The sequence below is a fragment of the Mauremys reevesii genome, unplaced genomic scaffold (assembly GCF_016161935.1).
Source record: "Mauremys reevesii isolate NIE-2019 unplaced genomic scaffold, ASM1616193v1 Contig18, whole genome shotgun sequence".
Taxonomy (NCBI): Eukaryota; Metazoa; Chordata; order Testudines; family Geoemydidae; genus Mauremys; species Mauremys reevesii.
The window spans coordinates 673,484-688,512 of NW_024100804.1; the positions used below are offsets into that span (position 1 = coordinate 673,484).

The 15,029-nt window shown below is 62.8% G+C and overlaps 1 non-coding gene and 1 pseudogene across 1 annotated transcript; one reads left to right on the forward strand and one right to left on the reverse strand.

Annotated features, from left to right (window-relative positions):
* Nucleotides 1-1,502: 1,502 nt before the first annotated feature.
* On the reverse strand, nt 1,503-1,666 carry LOC120393331. The gene has a single exon (XR_005591997.1). It is a non-coding gene; the product is annotated as a U1 spliceosomal RNA (small nuclear RNA).
* Nucleotides 1,667-10,626: 8,960 nt separating this feature from the next.
* LOC120393320 lies at nt 10,627-14,080 on the forward strand (annotated as a pseudogene).
* Nucleotides 14,081-15,029: the final 949 nt, after the last annotated feature.

Here is a 15,029-nt window from a genome sequence, read left to right on the forward strand (position 1 = left end):
CTCCCCTGCGGATCAGGCAGATGCTCGGGTACTGGGGTGATGGGAGCCGGGCGCCAGGAGACCATATTTGCACCATTGCTGGGGATGGAGTCTGTTTGGAAAGAAAACATTTCCCTAGAGTAATTTTAAAAATCCATGTTCAGCGATAACGTTGTGAAACATGTAACGGAGCAGAGCGGTTTTTCCCCGGGGGGGGGGGCAGCCCCCCACCCGGAACCACCGCCTGCTCTGCCCTGGATCCGGCCCTTTTTCCTCCCTCGCAATCCACCCGTCACCCTCTCCCTCCAGTTCCTTCCCTACATTTTCGAAGGCGGCCAGGGGCCCGCAGGCCGGCGCTCTTCAAGGGAAGCAGCCCCTGCGGAGGGCAGATGGCGCCGAAACCCGGTGCTCCAGTCTAGACGCTCGCCGGGCTTGTCCCGTCGGCGTGGGACATGCACCTCCCCCAAAGGCGGGAGCTAGGTCGATGGAAGAATTCTCCCCTCCGCACCCCTGGCAGACGGAGCTGTGCTGATGTCAGTTCCCCCCCCAGGAGACCAGCCCGGAGGCTTGGTGCCTGCTGAACCGTCACGTCTACATTGCTCCCTCCGGCCGGGGTGTGAAAAAGATAAACCCGCTCCTGGGCGACACGGCTACCCGGCCTCACCCCCAGCGTAGTGTTCGGGGAGGCGGTGGGGTAAAGCAACAGACAGACAGACAAACCTCCTGCGCCACAGGGTTCTGCCGGCCCAGTCTCCATAGCGCCACCGTGCCCCGAGAGAGAACGGGCAGCACGGGGCAGGCCGGGAACCTCCCTCCTGGAGCAGAGCTGCCAGGTGCCAGGTGAGACGGGGTTTGGAGGGGCTGTTGCTCTGCCAGAGGGGCGAGAGCCCAAGAGGGATGGATGGGCAGGGAAGGGGGCAGAGGAGCAGCTGGGGCTCCTTGGGGCGAGCGAGGCCACGGGTCAGTCCCCATAGTGCACAGACTGGGGGGCAAGGTAGGGGACCCAGAACCACTTGCAAAGGAACAGATCAGCTGCAGGCCCCCCACCAGGCACCAGAGCAGATGAGAGCGCACCACACACACCGCCTCCCGCCTTCCGAGCTTTGTCTGTGCTTCACTGTACGCAGCCCCCCATTGCAGCAAGGGGCAGGGAGCGGTACAAGCAGGGGGGTCTCAGACTTTGTACTGGTGACCCCTTTCAAACAGCAAACGTCTCAGTGCGAGCCCCCTAGAAACGAAAAACACTTTTTTGTATATTTAACACCGTTATAAACACTGGGTACAAAGCAGAATTTGGGGTGAAGACTGACAGCTCACAACCCCCAAGAGATCCCAGCCCCCAATTTGAAAACAAAGACAGCAGGTGCACGGAAATGATTTAAGTTCAGGAAAAGTTGAGAGCAGGCGTCGAAAACGTCTTAAAGCAAAACAGAAAAAACAAACAAACAGTAAAAAAATGCCTGTAAAAAAGTCAGACACTTACGCTAACCTCCTATGTTCATTCTGTCTTTGCACAGCGAGGCCAGGGGAGAGCGCGAACGCAGTCCCCCACTACCACAAATTATGCAGTCGAGTTTCCCGCATTTGGGGAAATCGCAGGGGTCAGCACACCCGCAGTGCAATGGATGAGCCTCACCCTGGGAAAACCACCTTCGTGATCATGGTATCTCCCCTGCCAGGTAAGTATGAGTTCCTGCCGCCCGCCCGCCGCCCGCCCTCGCTCCCCCCACACTCTCAACACACGGTGGGGCCCGACTCGGACCGACCGCCGGCCCCGCCCACACAGGCCCCGCCGCCGCCAGCTGCCCCGACAGGCCCCGGGCTCGGACCCTTCTCGCCGCCGAGCCCCGCACGGTCAATTGGAGCCCTGCTCGGCAGCCTGCTCCCGTTCCCACAATGCTCCGCTCGCGGGGAGATCTGCATACGTGCTCACGCGGCCCCGCCCCTGCCCTGGCCGGCCCCAGCTGTTCCGCGCCGCGCGCCCCCGCCAGGTCCCGGGGCTGGGCCCGGCCTCCCCGGCCTGCGGGCGGCTGCAGCTGGCGGGGGCGCGGGAGCCTTTGTAGAGCCGCCGGCTGATGGGGGGGGGGGACAATTTAAAGGCCCCCCCCCGCCCCCGTGTGCGGCTGCCCCGGGGGTCCAGCGCTGCTGAGCTCAGAGCCCAGCGCGGGGCCCCTCCTCGTACAGCGCCCTGCACACACCGGGGTGTGACACGTACACCCCCCCCCCCCGGCAGGGTCTGTGGGGCCCCTGTGCCCAGCGTGGGAAGGGCCCTGTTCCCTGTACAGCCCCTTGCACACACCGGGGTGTGACACATCCCCCCTCCCCCCCGGCAGGGTCTGTGGGGCCCCAGTGCCCAGCGCGGGGGGGGTGTGTGGGAAGGGCCCCGCCCCTGTACAGCCCCCTGCACGCACCCGGGTGTGACACATACACCCCCCCAGCAGGGTCTGTGGGGCCCTTGGCCTGCGGGCTGCTCTGTGTGTGTCTGTGTGAGCGTGTTCTGCCCCGGGGGGTCCCCACAGCTCCCCCGGGAACTAACCACCCCGCAGGGCCCCGGCGAGTCGCTGGGGCTGTGACCAGCCCAGCACCCGCCCTTACCCCCGGCCTGGCTGTCAGTGCCGTGAGCCCGTGGTGCTGCCAGAGGTTCCACCCCACCCCTTCCGCCTGCGGGGAGCAGGGTCGGGGCCCGGGCACCCTTTTTTGGGGGCCTCCCAATTGTGCACACAGGCCCCTCTGGCCCAGCGGGTACTCCCCCCGTGGGTGCTGCGGGGGCTGTGCTGGTGGGTGACGGGGGGAGGGCAGACTTCAGGCTTCCAGCCTCCATCGGCCCCCAGCCCAGCCGGGCCTGCCCCAGATCTGAACAGGGTCCTTCCGGCCTGGGGATCTAGGGGTCTGAAAGGGACGAAGCCCCTTCTGCGTCTGGGGCAGGAGCCAGCCTTTCCCGGGCAGGGCAGCACCTTCATTCCCGGGACTGTCCACTGGGCGGCGCCCTTGCACCATCCGCTGGGCCCCCCTCTGCCCAGGGGTCTGGGCCCCTCGCCTGCCCGGGAGGGGCCGAGTGGATCAGGCAGAGACAGCACCCAAAGGGTTAAATTAACCCAACCCGCCTGGCGTCTCCCCTGCTTCCCTTCACTCCTGCCCTGTCCGTGCCGGACCCTGGCCCAGCGGCGGCTGCTGGGACCCTGTGTCCCCTCCCCCCCACTACACTCGGGGAGGGGGGCAGCTGAGCCCGGTGCTGCCTGGCCCCTTGCCTGGGGCTGGGGGTCCCCCCGGGGTGATGAGCAGCGTCCGGGGGCTGGTGCTCGGAGCTGGGCAGAGAAGTTCTCGGGCTGGGTGAGTCTCCCTGTCCCCTTCCCTGTGGAGCAGCCCTGGGGGCTGGCTGGGTCCCGGGGGCTGGGGCTCTGCTGGTGACACTGACGGTGCTGAGAACCCACCTGGCTCATTGCATGGAGCCCCCAGGTGAGCAGAGACCCCCACACTGGGGCAGGGGGGATCGAGATCCAGTGGCTGAAGAACGGGCAGGAGCAGACGGCCGGGGTGGTGTCCACGGAGCTGCTCCAGAACGGAGACTGGACCTTCCAGATCCTGGTGATGCTGGAGATGAGCCCCCGGCGCGGGGACGTCTACACCTGCCAGGTGGAGCACATCAGCCTGCGGGGGCCCCTCGCCGTGCACTGGGGTAAGAGCCTCTGGGTGTGGGGCACCCCTCGGGGGATGGGCCTGGGTCAGAGCCCCTGGGGGCAGAGAGCAGGGACATGATTACAAAGGCAAAGAGAGGCCGGGCTCAGCCCAAACCGCCCGTGCTCCTGTTTTCACAGAGGCGCAGTCCGACTCCGCCAGGAGCAAGATGCTGACGGGGGTCGGGGCCTTCGTGCTGGGGCTGATCGTCCCGGCGCCCAGACTCCTCACCTGCCCGAGGACTAAGAAAGGTGAACGGCTCCGAGATGGGGCCAGCGGCCCAGGAAACGATCCCCAGTGGGGCCATGACCCAGGGGCACTGGAGGGTTTCACTCGAATTTTGATTCACCACAACTGACTTTAGCTTCCCCTTCTGGCACAAAGGAAGTTCCAGCGACGGAGGAACTTCCTGCCCCTCTCTCAGCCCACGCCCAGGACGTGTGGGGCTAATCCCAGCCCCTGGCTCCCCCCCATAGACCCGAGGTCTCCTCGCTAGTCCCACACACGCCTGGACCGTCAGGGAGCTGCAGACACAGAGTGAAGTGCCTGCAAATCAGTCACTGCCCCTCTAGTTACGAAACAAATCCACTTCCCCTTTTCAAACTATGGAGAGAAACTCCCTTGAGAAACGCACCCGAAATGGATGAACTCCTGACCCTGAATTCTGATTCTCCAAGCGGCTTCCCTTTGAGCTAAAGCAGGAAAACACGTGTAATAACTTGCAGGTCAAGATGCAGCCCAGCAGCCTTGGGGACGGGGCTCCCCAGAACAGGCCCTAGATACCGGCAGGTTCCCAGGAGCGGTGCTGCGGGCTGGGTACAACACGGGCTCCTTAGACAAAACAGGGGAGCAGACACGGGGGAGCCACTTTACTCGGCTTTAGGGAGCCCTTGTTCCTCGCTCAGCCCAATCGGCTTCTCCTGCTCCCTCTGCACCAGGTGAGTGGCTGGGAGGGGCCGGTCACGCAGGTCACTGCCCACCTCAGCCACCCGCTCACCGATCCCCGCGTCCGAGGAGTAAAACCCTCTAGACAGAGTCCTGCCTGTGGGCACAGTTTGCTTCTGCGCAGGTTGTGTGAGCCGGGTCTGAACGAGCTCCCCCCTGGCATCTAGACCCTGCCCTAAATTCTCCGTTACCAAGGGACAAGCTACGCGCCCTGCTGCCTTTCCTGTCCACAAGCCACTCTTAGCAAAACTCCTTAGGAGAGACGTACCCCAAGAGTCGGGTGCTGATGTGTAAATGCATGAACCTTAATTGGGATATTGCAGATTATGTGTTTTATGACTTTTAAAGCAAACTTTGTACATTTGGCTAATTTAAGCACCACACCCAGATGTACCCACACTCTTCCCTTAACCTGTGTATGAGATAATTATAGCATTAGCTTTAATAAAACCAATTACATCTGACTGCAGGGGTCCTGCAGTGTGGTTATCCATATGGTATGGATAAAGGGCAGCAGATCTCTGCTGAGCAGACCTGGCACTGCACTCGCTAAGCAGGCGGTGGGGGTGCCAAATCCCTATGGGATGGGAAAGAGGGTGGGAGCGGAGCCTCTATCCAGCGGGGATTCTGTCTGAGACCAACTCGACACTCGAAATGACTTGGGACTAATCCATGCTCCTGAGCGACGTCCTTACACTAAGTGTTGCTGTAGAGGCGCTTCTGGGTGTCACGGAGTGTGGGGGAGTCAGGGCCTTGCACCCCACTTCCTGGGACTCACCGCGGCTCTCAGCCAGCCAGGAACACAGGAGGTTTATTAGCCGACAGGAACGCAGGCTACAGCAGAGCTTGGAGGCACAACCAGGACCCCTCAATCGAGTCCTTCTGGGGTTCAGGAGCTTAGAGCCCAGCTTGGGGCTCCCTGCGTTGCACCCCCCAGCCCAACCTGAAACTAAAAAAATTCCTCTCTTCGCTTTCTCCCCCCTCCCCCCAGCTCCTCCTCCCTTTGTTCAGTCTCCAGGCAGAAAGTGTCACTTCTCCCCACCCCCTCCTGGCTCAGGTTACAGCTCAGGGAGCTTCCTGCAAGGGCAGTCTCCCATCCCCAGTGTAACCCCCCTGCTCCCTGCGTTGGGCCTGTTTAAATGTGTTTAATTCGCTGTTTTCATAGGGTGTCTAAGGCAAAGGTTATGTACGTCACTGGCTTTAATGAAATCCAATATGGAGCACATCATCTGCGCCCCTCGGACTCCATCTTTGGAAGCAGACTTGTTTCCTATTAAAGACACTGGATTTCCCTGGCTCAAACCAGACTGAACCAGTTTTTCCCACCAAAACCAACCCCCAACCCCCTGTTCCCTCAGAACGTTCCCATCTGTGACGGTGCGGTTCTGGCGGGACCCAACTGAGAGAGCCAAATCAGGACCAATTGCTCAAACAGGGCAGTCACAGCCCTAGGCTGGGGTTTCTCCACCTCTAAGGCAAACCAAACCAGCCAGACAAAAAGGACTTTGGTCTCACCCCACTGGCTTACCACAAGTCACATGAGCAATTTCCTTAGACACTCCAGTCTCCCAGCATCACCACCAGTGCACTCGTCCTGGGGATGAATGGTTATGAAAACCAACACCCCAGTAAAAGGAAAAGGTTCCCTCGATCCCAAAGGACCAAGCCCCAGACCCAGGTCAATATACACATCAGATCTTACCCACAAATCATGCTGTTGCCAATCCTTTAGAATCTAAAATCTAAAGGTTTATTTACAAAGGGAAAAAGGTAGAGATGAGAGGTAGAATTGGTTAAATGGAATCAATTACATACAGTGATGGCAAAGTTCTTAGTTCAGGCTTGCAGCAGTGATGGAGTAAATTGCAGGTTCAAATCAAGTCTCTGGAATACATCCACCGCTGGGATGGGTCATTCAGTCCCTTGTGTAGAGCTTCAGTTTGTAGCAAAGTCCCTCCAGAGATCAGAAGCAGGATTGAAGACCAAAATGGAGATGAGGCATTAGCCTTATATAGACTTTTCCAGGTGTAAGAATCTCTTTGTCCTTACTGTGGAAAATTACAGCAAAATGGAGTCTGCAGTCACATGGACAAGTCCCTGCATACCTTGCTGAGTCACAAGGCGTGTCTGCCTTCTCTCCATGGGTCAATTGTGTAGCTGATGGTCCTTAATGGGCCATCAAGCCAGCTAGGCAGGGCTAACACCAGCTTGTCTGGGATATTTCCCAGAGGCAGAGCATAATACAAAATACAGACAGTACAGAGCCAATACTTATAACTTCAACTACAAAATGATACACAGACACACAGACAGCATAATCATAACCAGCAACCCAGAACCTGGTCTTAGACACCTTATATGACCCCCTTTACCTAAGATTTGGTGCCACTACAGGACCTTGGTTGCAACCCATGTTCTATATGGTCCCAATTTATATCAATAACGTCACACCATCTGGGTGGGGCTGGAGCCGGTTCTGGGCTGGATTGTTAAGGGGAACCCCGAGACGTGGAGCCTGGTCGTCTTGCTGCCGACTCCACCTGGCAGAAGGGTTCCCCTTGCAGAGCAGGGGCGCGCAAGGAGAGGCCGCCAGAGCCTCCAGTGCAGGGGCTGCCTGGGACGGTGGTGCAGCCACCACGCCAGCCTGGAGCAGGACACCTGGGACCTCTGCTGGGACCTCGGGCAGGTCACGACACCTCCCCGTTTCCTTCTCTCTGCAGCAGGGGCGAAGGGTATTGGCTTGCCTGGCTGGCGGTTAACTGTCAGCGCAAACATGAAACCACGTGCGGAAATGGTGAGAAACCAGAATGTGCACGGCCCTGGTGCTAACAAGTGATACTGCAGAACTAACCAGCCCGTGTCGTCTTATTGTCACTAAGAGCCAGGGACCGAACACGCTGGTGTGTTACAGGAGGGTCATTTGCCTGCTGCCTCCGAGCTCCAGTGTCGACCCTAAACCACACAAGACAAAACAACAAAGCCCCCTGCTGCAAAAGCAGACAAGCCCCAGCATCAGCATTGCAGAGCACACGTGGTGCAACCACCGCCGGCAAACCGGTGTGAAACCCATTGCAGTCACCTCGCTGCGCTCCGGGGGCGGCTACCAGTGTCTCCTGCTGTCTCGCTGTGCAGGGACCCGCTGTGCCTGCCCCACGGCGGAGATACAGGGACAGCACGTGACTTCCTCCAGCAGGACGCGTGGGTCTGTCTGCGGCTGCCCAGCCTCCTTCCCTCCACGGCGCTGGCTCAACCGTTTTGGGTCCCGCCCCAGATTTGAGTCCTGGGTACCTGCCTAGTCTGGCTATGTACGAATCTGGCCCGACGTGGGGGTGGGGTGCTGTCCCCGGGAAGTCAGGGCTCCCCATGGCCCCAGGGCGGCGCTAGGGGCTGGGCTGCAGGGGTGGGGGGGCAGCAGGGGGCTCTGCCCGGGCAGTCGGGGCTCCCCATGGCTCCAGGGCGGCGCTAGGGGCTGGGCTGCAGGGGGGGGCAGTGGGGGGCTCTGCCCAGGCAGTCAGGGCTCCCCATGGCCCCAGGGCGGCGCTAGGGGCTGGGCTGCAGGGGGGGGCAGCAGGGGGCTCTGCCCGGGCAGTCAGGGCTCCCCATGGCCCCAGGGCGGCGCTAGGGGCTGGGCTGCAGGGGGCAGCAGGGGCTCTGCCCGGGCAGTCAGGGCTCCCCATGGCCCCAGGCGGCGCTGGGGCTGGGCTGCGGGGGCAGCAGGGGCTCTGCCCGGGCAGTCAGGGCTCCCCATGGCCCCAGAGGCGGCGCTAGGGGCTGGGCTGCAGGGGGCAGCAGGGGCTCTGCCGGGCAGTCAGGGCTCCCCATGGCCCCAGGGCGGCGCTAGGGGCTGGGCTGCAGGGGGGGGAGCCGCAGGGGGCTCTGCCCGGGCAGTCAGGGCTCCCCATGGCCCCAGGGCAGCGCTAGGGGCTGGGCAGCCGGGGGCAGCAGGGCGCTCTGCCCGGGCGGTCTGCCATACCCAAGCCCCCAGGGCGGCGCTAGGGGCTGGGCTGCAGGGGGGGGGCAGCAGGGGGCTCTGCCCGGGCAGTCAGGGCTCCCCATGGCCCCAGGGCGGCGCTAGCGGCTGGGCTGCGGGGGGGGGGGCAGCGGTACCCCAGGCTGGAGGAGATGGGGGGGGGTCTCACACACACTGACCCTGGGACAGGGCCTGGTTCTGACCTGGCTGCCGGGGCTCCCCCTCCCGCGCTGCCCCCGCTCCCCGGCTCACCCTGCCTGATTGGCTCGGGGCTGGCAGCTGCGGGCGCGGAGCTGAGCGGGAGACAGACAGAGGGAGAAGTGGGCAGAGTCGCGTGTGCACTGGGTAGGAACGAGCATGTGGGCGACCCCGGGTCCCTCGTCCCGCTGCCCTGACGCCTGCCACAGCCCGGATCCCCCTTCCCCTGCCAGGCTGCTGCTCCCTCTGCTGCTCCTCCCCTGGGCATGGGGGGCCCTGGCCGGTAAGTGGGGACCCCCCCTGCCCTTATTTCCTACTGGGGCCGATGTGGATCGGCCCCACGCTGGGCTAGTGACCCTTCCTGGGGGTGAAGGAGGAGGGGGGAGATCCTGGAGCCCGGGAGACTCATTAATTTCTCTCTTGTTCTCCACTTGTTTCCTGACGCCTCCCCGCAGCCTCCCCTCATCTCCCCCCAGCATCTCTCACCTTCCGGGTGCTTAAAACCACCGTCTTCCACAACGCCAGCTCCACGGACATGTGGGGGACGGCCCTGCTGGGCGACCTGGAGACCCACTCCCTGGCCTGCAGCACCTGCGAGATCCGCTTCCTGCAGCCCTGGGCCCGGCAGGGCCTGACCCCGAAGCGGTGGCAGGACCTGGAGCTGCTGATCCATCGCTACCTGGCCGACTTCTTCCGTCTGGTGAAGAAAGTGGTTCAGGATGGAGGAGGGGGCTGTGAGTAAGGAGGGTCTGGGGGGTCCCTCCCACTCCCCGCCAGAGGGCTGAGAACGGACACACTCCCCACAGCCTGAGTGTGTCCTGGCGGGGTGGCGGGAGGGCAGAACAGTCAGTGCCAGCCCCTTAGGGGGACGGAAGCTGACATTCCCCATGTCCCATTCTCTGCCCCACGGAGCCCGTCCCCCAGCTCTGGGGCCAGCCTGTAGCCTGCGCGCCCTGGAGGGGAAAGGCCCTGGGTCCCAGCCCCTCACCCGGGCCCTCGGCCCCGTGTCCCAGCCCCTCACCCGGGCCCTAGGCCCCGTGTCCCAGCAGAGGAGCGTGTAGGCTGCTCCCGGGGCCACCTGTCCTCGAACGTTGAAACCCGACACTCTGCAAACCGCGAAACACCCCACCCCAGCGCAGGAAATGCAGCGCTAAGATAGTGCCCCCCCCCCCAGCGCTGCCCCAGGGCATGGGACAGACCCAGCTCCCCGCGGCTCAGCGGCTCGGCCCAGGGTCTGCGCTGGGTGTCTGGTGCGGGAGCACTAAGGTCCTTGGGGGAGACTCTCTCAGGAACCCCTTAACCACCTGCCCCCAAATTTGCACCACAAAGTCTCCCCTGCCCCTTGCTGGGGCAGAGCTAGTTTTGGGGCAATCTGCCTGGGCAGGTGCGTTTCGCGACAGAGTGACAGCCGCAGGGACCCTCGGCGATCACAGCTCCCAGCCGCAGGGACCCTCGGTGACAGGGCTCGGACGGGTGCTCCCGGGGCTCGGAGGCTGCAGCCTCTCCTGCTGAGCGAGTGTGGGACTCGGCGTGTCACGCCCTGAGGTGCTGCTGGCTCGCAGAGGTGTGAACTGTCCGTGGGCAGAGGTGCCACCTCCCGGCGTCCTGCCCCACACACAGAGCCAAGGCCCGGGGACTTGTGTGACGTCGTGTTGGGAAGCCAGACGTGTCCTTGCCAGCGGTGCAGAGCTGAGCTCAGGGGAGCCCCGGGATGGGCATTTAGTGAGGCTCAGGGCCACAGTTTTCTCTAGGGCATCTAAATAAAACATTTCAAAGGCAGATCATTTGGGCGGGGGCTGGAGCTCACCAGCTGCCTCAGGCCCCGACGTCTCCCAGCGATTTTCAAGCCAGTCTGTCTATCCACGCTGACCTTAGAGCCCTCTGAAAAACCAGCTTTAAACAGAAACTGCAACGTACCCTGAACCCCAGCCAGGGCCGCCCCACAATCCCGCCATCACCTTGTGCCGAACGTCCTCCTATCACTTGACATTATGTCGTAACCCTGCCCCCCATCTGTCTATCTATGCCCCCCACCACGGTGACCTCCGGCCGCCGTCCTCATCCCCCTGCCCTTCCTGTCCCAGACCCCTTTGTCACCCAGGTCTCCTTCAGCTGTGAGCTGCACCCCAACGGCACCTCGAGGCGCCTCTGTGACGCTGCGGTGGACGGCCAGGACTTCATCAGCTTCGACGTGGACACAGGCAAATGGGTCACTCGGCAGGGGGACAAGCTGGGGAGCTACGTCCAGAATCTTATCAGCCGGGATACGAGCATGTCCACCCTGTTCCCGTTCCTCCAGAGAACAATGTGTGTCTATGGGATCGATACCTTTGCCAAGCACGGGAGAGAGTCTCTGGAGAGGCAAGGTGAGGCTGGTCACCACTCCCCGCTCGCTGAGATGCAGCCACCTCTGGGGTGGGGCAGGAGGCTGTTTGTATAGCGACCCTTGCCTGGTGTACAAATGCAGCTATAGCTGGGGTGGAGCACAGTAGTCATTTCACAGCCGCACCGCAGCGCCGTTTAGGACAGGAAGTGAAGGGAGTTCCGTCACCACTGGTAATGCAGGGGCAGGGTGGGGTCTGGCCAGGACAGCGGGGCCAAGGCCTGACCCCGGGGAGCGGAGCTGGGCTTGGCTAGTGAGTCCCTGAGGCTCAGGCTGAATCGTCCCCTCTCCCCCGCCCCGTCTCTCTCCTCCTGTCTCAGAGCGGCCAGTCGCCGTGGTGTTTGCCCGAGCGCCTCCCCCAGCCGGGACCCCCGCGCCGGTACTGCTGGTTTGCCGGGTCACCGGTTTCTACCCCCGGCCCGTCCGCGTGGCCTGGCTGCAGGACGGGGAGGAGGTGGTGCCGGGCTGGTGGCTGAACTCCAGCGGGATCCTGCCCAGCGGACCTGACCTACCAGCTGCGCAGCTCCTGGCCGTGGGCGGGCGCCGGGCACAGCTCGCCTGCCGGGTGCAGCACAGCAGCCTGGGGCCAGAGCCTGCTGATCCCCTGGGGTAGGTGCATGTCCCGGGGTCGTGGTCTCTGGGGCTTTTCCTGCACGTCCTGAGTGGGGACGGGGTGGGCCCAGGCAGCGGGACTGGGGCGCAGGGAGGCGGGGTGGGGGTGTGGCGATGGATCAGGAGGATGGAGGAGCTGAGGAGCAGGACAAGAGTGGGATGGGGGCAGGACTAGAGTGGGGAAGCTGAGGGGTGGGAAGGTTGGGGTGACGGGTGGGACTGCAGGGAGGCAGAGGAACAGGATCAGGGTGGGGACTGAGGGCAGGGGCGTTGCAGTGTGGGGAGCAGGGCGGATGGGGGAGGCAGAGGGAACAGGGTGGGGGCTGAGGGCCGGGGTGGGAGGCACAGGGGATGGGGAGGCTGAGGAACAGGGTGGGGGCTGAGGGCCGGGGTGGGAGGCACAGGGGATGGGGGAGGCAGAGGAACAGGGTGGGGGGCTGAGGGCCGGGGGGTGGGAGGCACAGGGGGGAGTGCAGGGGAGGCAGAGGGAGCAGGGCCCACACTCCTGTCCCCGGTCCCAGCCCGGCACCCCCTGTTTTACAGAGCAGAGCAGGCCCTGGGGCCCCGGCCTGGCCGTGGGCATCACCCTGGGGGTTCTGGCCGTAGCCGCCGTGGCCGTGGTGCTGTGGCGGAGGAGACGCAGGTGAGTTCTCTCCCTCTCGGGGGTGGGGGTGGGGCCATTGCACCCCCTAACCCATCCCCTCTGCTCTCTCCTTCCAGGGGCTGCCAGGACGTTAGACCAGGGGAGTCCAGGCCCTGAGGGGGCGGCACCGGACCGGGCGTGGGGATCGGCCCCTCCCCTGGGGACATGGGCCTTGGGAACGGATCTGCGCCCGGCTCCAGAGCTGAGGGCCCCGAGGGCTGATCTGGTCTGCAGTGCAGAGAGATTGGGGCCCGGGCTGGGGGGTTGGGATTTTCCTTCCTCTGGGACGTTCGGGGCGTGCGGGACGTTTGGGAGCTGTCACAGAACGGGGATTTGGAACGAATCCGGTGTGTGGCTCCGTTACCCCACGTGCTGCCAGGTTAACCAGCTGGCCGGGAAAGGCTGGGCACTCCGCAGGGACCCAGAGGTGACATTGCCGGCTGTGGGGCCTGGGCCCCATGTCCATGGAGAGCCCGGGAAGGACCTTTGGAACCCAGCAACTGCCACCCGTGGGTGGCCGACCCCTCCGCAGGAAGCCAGCCGGGTGTGCCCAGCGCGGGAACAAAGGGCTGAGGAGGGGCCAGGTCGGGGTGTGTGACGTGTGGGGGGCTGGAAGCTGGGGCTCTCTCCTGAGCTGGGAAAAGGAGGGGTCAGAGGGCTCTGGGCTACCCAGGCTGAAACTCTGCTCTGTGCACTAACCGAGGGCTGCGTACGCGGCGGTGCAGCCAGCTAGCAAACCCCCCCGCTGCCCCTCGCTGCCGGAGTCCCTGCAGACGTCGGCAGGGCAGCGCGCCCTTGGGGGCCCGAGTCTCGCCGTGTCCCTGCAGCAGGAGGATTTTCCGGCTGTACTTTGTATGATTGAAAATGAAGGATAAAGAATAATACTGTAGCAGGTATGACATGTACTGGGGTAGGATTTCCCCCCATTCTGCCAGCCACCCGTCCTGAACGCAGGAAGGAATGGGCCTAAGGGGCCATTGGTAAAGAGGCATCAGCCCGGATCTGTGTCTGAAGCTGATTTCAAGGCCGGGACAGACCTTTAGGGTCACCACCTTGTTCTGGGTTTAGCATTTTGAAAGCAGTAAAAGAATGTGATGAAGCAGCAAAGAATCCTGTGGCACCTTATAGACTAGACAGACTATAAGGTGCCACAGGATTCTTTGCTGCTTCTACAGAACCAGACTAACACGGCTCCCCCTCTGATACTTGACAGAATGTGATGAGTGTTTCCTCCTGCATTGCGATTGGATGTTCCTGTCCCAACGCTCTGTGCAACGCGATCCTGTGTTGCGTGTGACTGAGGAACGGGCGTGTTAGAGGATAAGTGGAGAGAGGATGAGAAGAACAATTTAAGAAAACAAGCACTTGTCAAAGGACAATTCAGCACCACGGTGCAGAACTCGCTGGTCCCAGTGAAGGACGATCATTGTATAACCGGGGGCCTTGCCATGAAACGTTGGGTTCGTCCTGCCAAGACTTCCCCGGAGCATCGTGTCTCAACCGACGGGACCCAGCTCCTCCCTACCCACAATCAGCCCAGCTGGGCACTAGGCTGATCCGGCCTCTGGACTGGTCACTGTTAAATCGACTGGCGGGACCGTGCGTGTGTGATTGGATGCAGATGCTAATTGTTGTATTTCCAATAAACGCGGCATGTGGCCTTTTCCCCTGAAAAGATCCCGTGTGCTTCTTATAAGCAAAACATCCCACCCAGGTGGGCTCGCTGCAGGGAGCCCCCGGCGTGAAGCAGGGGGCTGGCGGCGCCGAGGTTCGGTTCCAGGAGGTGGTGAAGTCACGTCACTTGCCCTAGTCAGAGAGTGACACACTAAGTGGGTCTGGCACCCTGAAGGAGCCCCCCAGGGACATCGCTCTCCTAGGGCTGCCAGCGCCGATCGGCTGTTCGGGGGACGGAGTGGGAATTGTCTGTAATAGTTCGGATGAACACTGTGTGTGTCTCAGTTTCCCCATATGCTGCATTGACTAGGTGCGGGGGGAGGCTGTTTACTCTTTGCAGAGGCCCAATGACCCAGAGCGTGTCGACATCCTGCCTCTCAGCCGGGGCGCTGCGCCCCATTCCCCTGGCCACGAGCCCGGACTGAGGAGGGGCCGGGTGGGGGGAGCTCACCCGGGAACTAGAGACAAAGGGGGGCAGAGGCCCAGAGCGGGAGCCACGGGGTCCGCACGGATTGGCTGGGGCTGGGAGACCCCCAAAGGAACTGTGCTGTACCCCATTTCCCTGTGCTGGCCTGAGGGCTTCCTAGGCCAGGTGCCAATCACCCCATAAACCCGCCCGCTGTGACAGGCGGCCTGAGTCCCTGCCCGTGTGTGGGGGGGCATCGCCCCCTTTGGGGTACACGTCTCTCAGGGGTGCCCAGCCCGGGGGGACTCGCAGTGTGAGGCCGGGGTGCTAGCGGGGCCGAGGTTTGTCCCAAGGAGGCCGGGGGACCCGGGGGGGGGTGACACTCCACACGGGCCCTCCCAGACCCAGGGCCAAGGCTGGGCCAAGGGGTCCAGGGGCCACAGCGGGGTCCAGAGCGGAGATAACCCGGGAGCTCAGGGGCTGGCGTATGAGCCGGGATCCCAGGGGTCAATTCCTGGCCCTGCCACAGACTGTGTGTCACCCT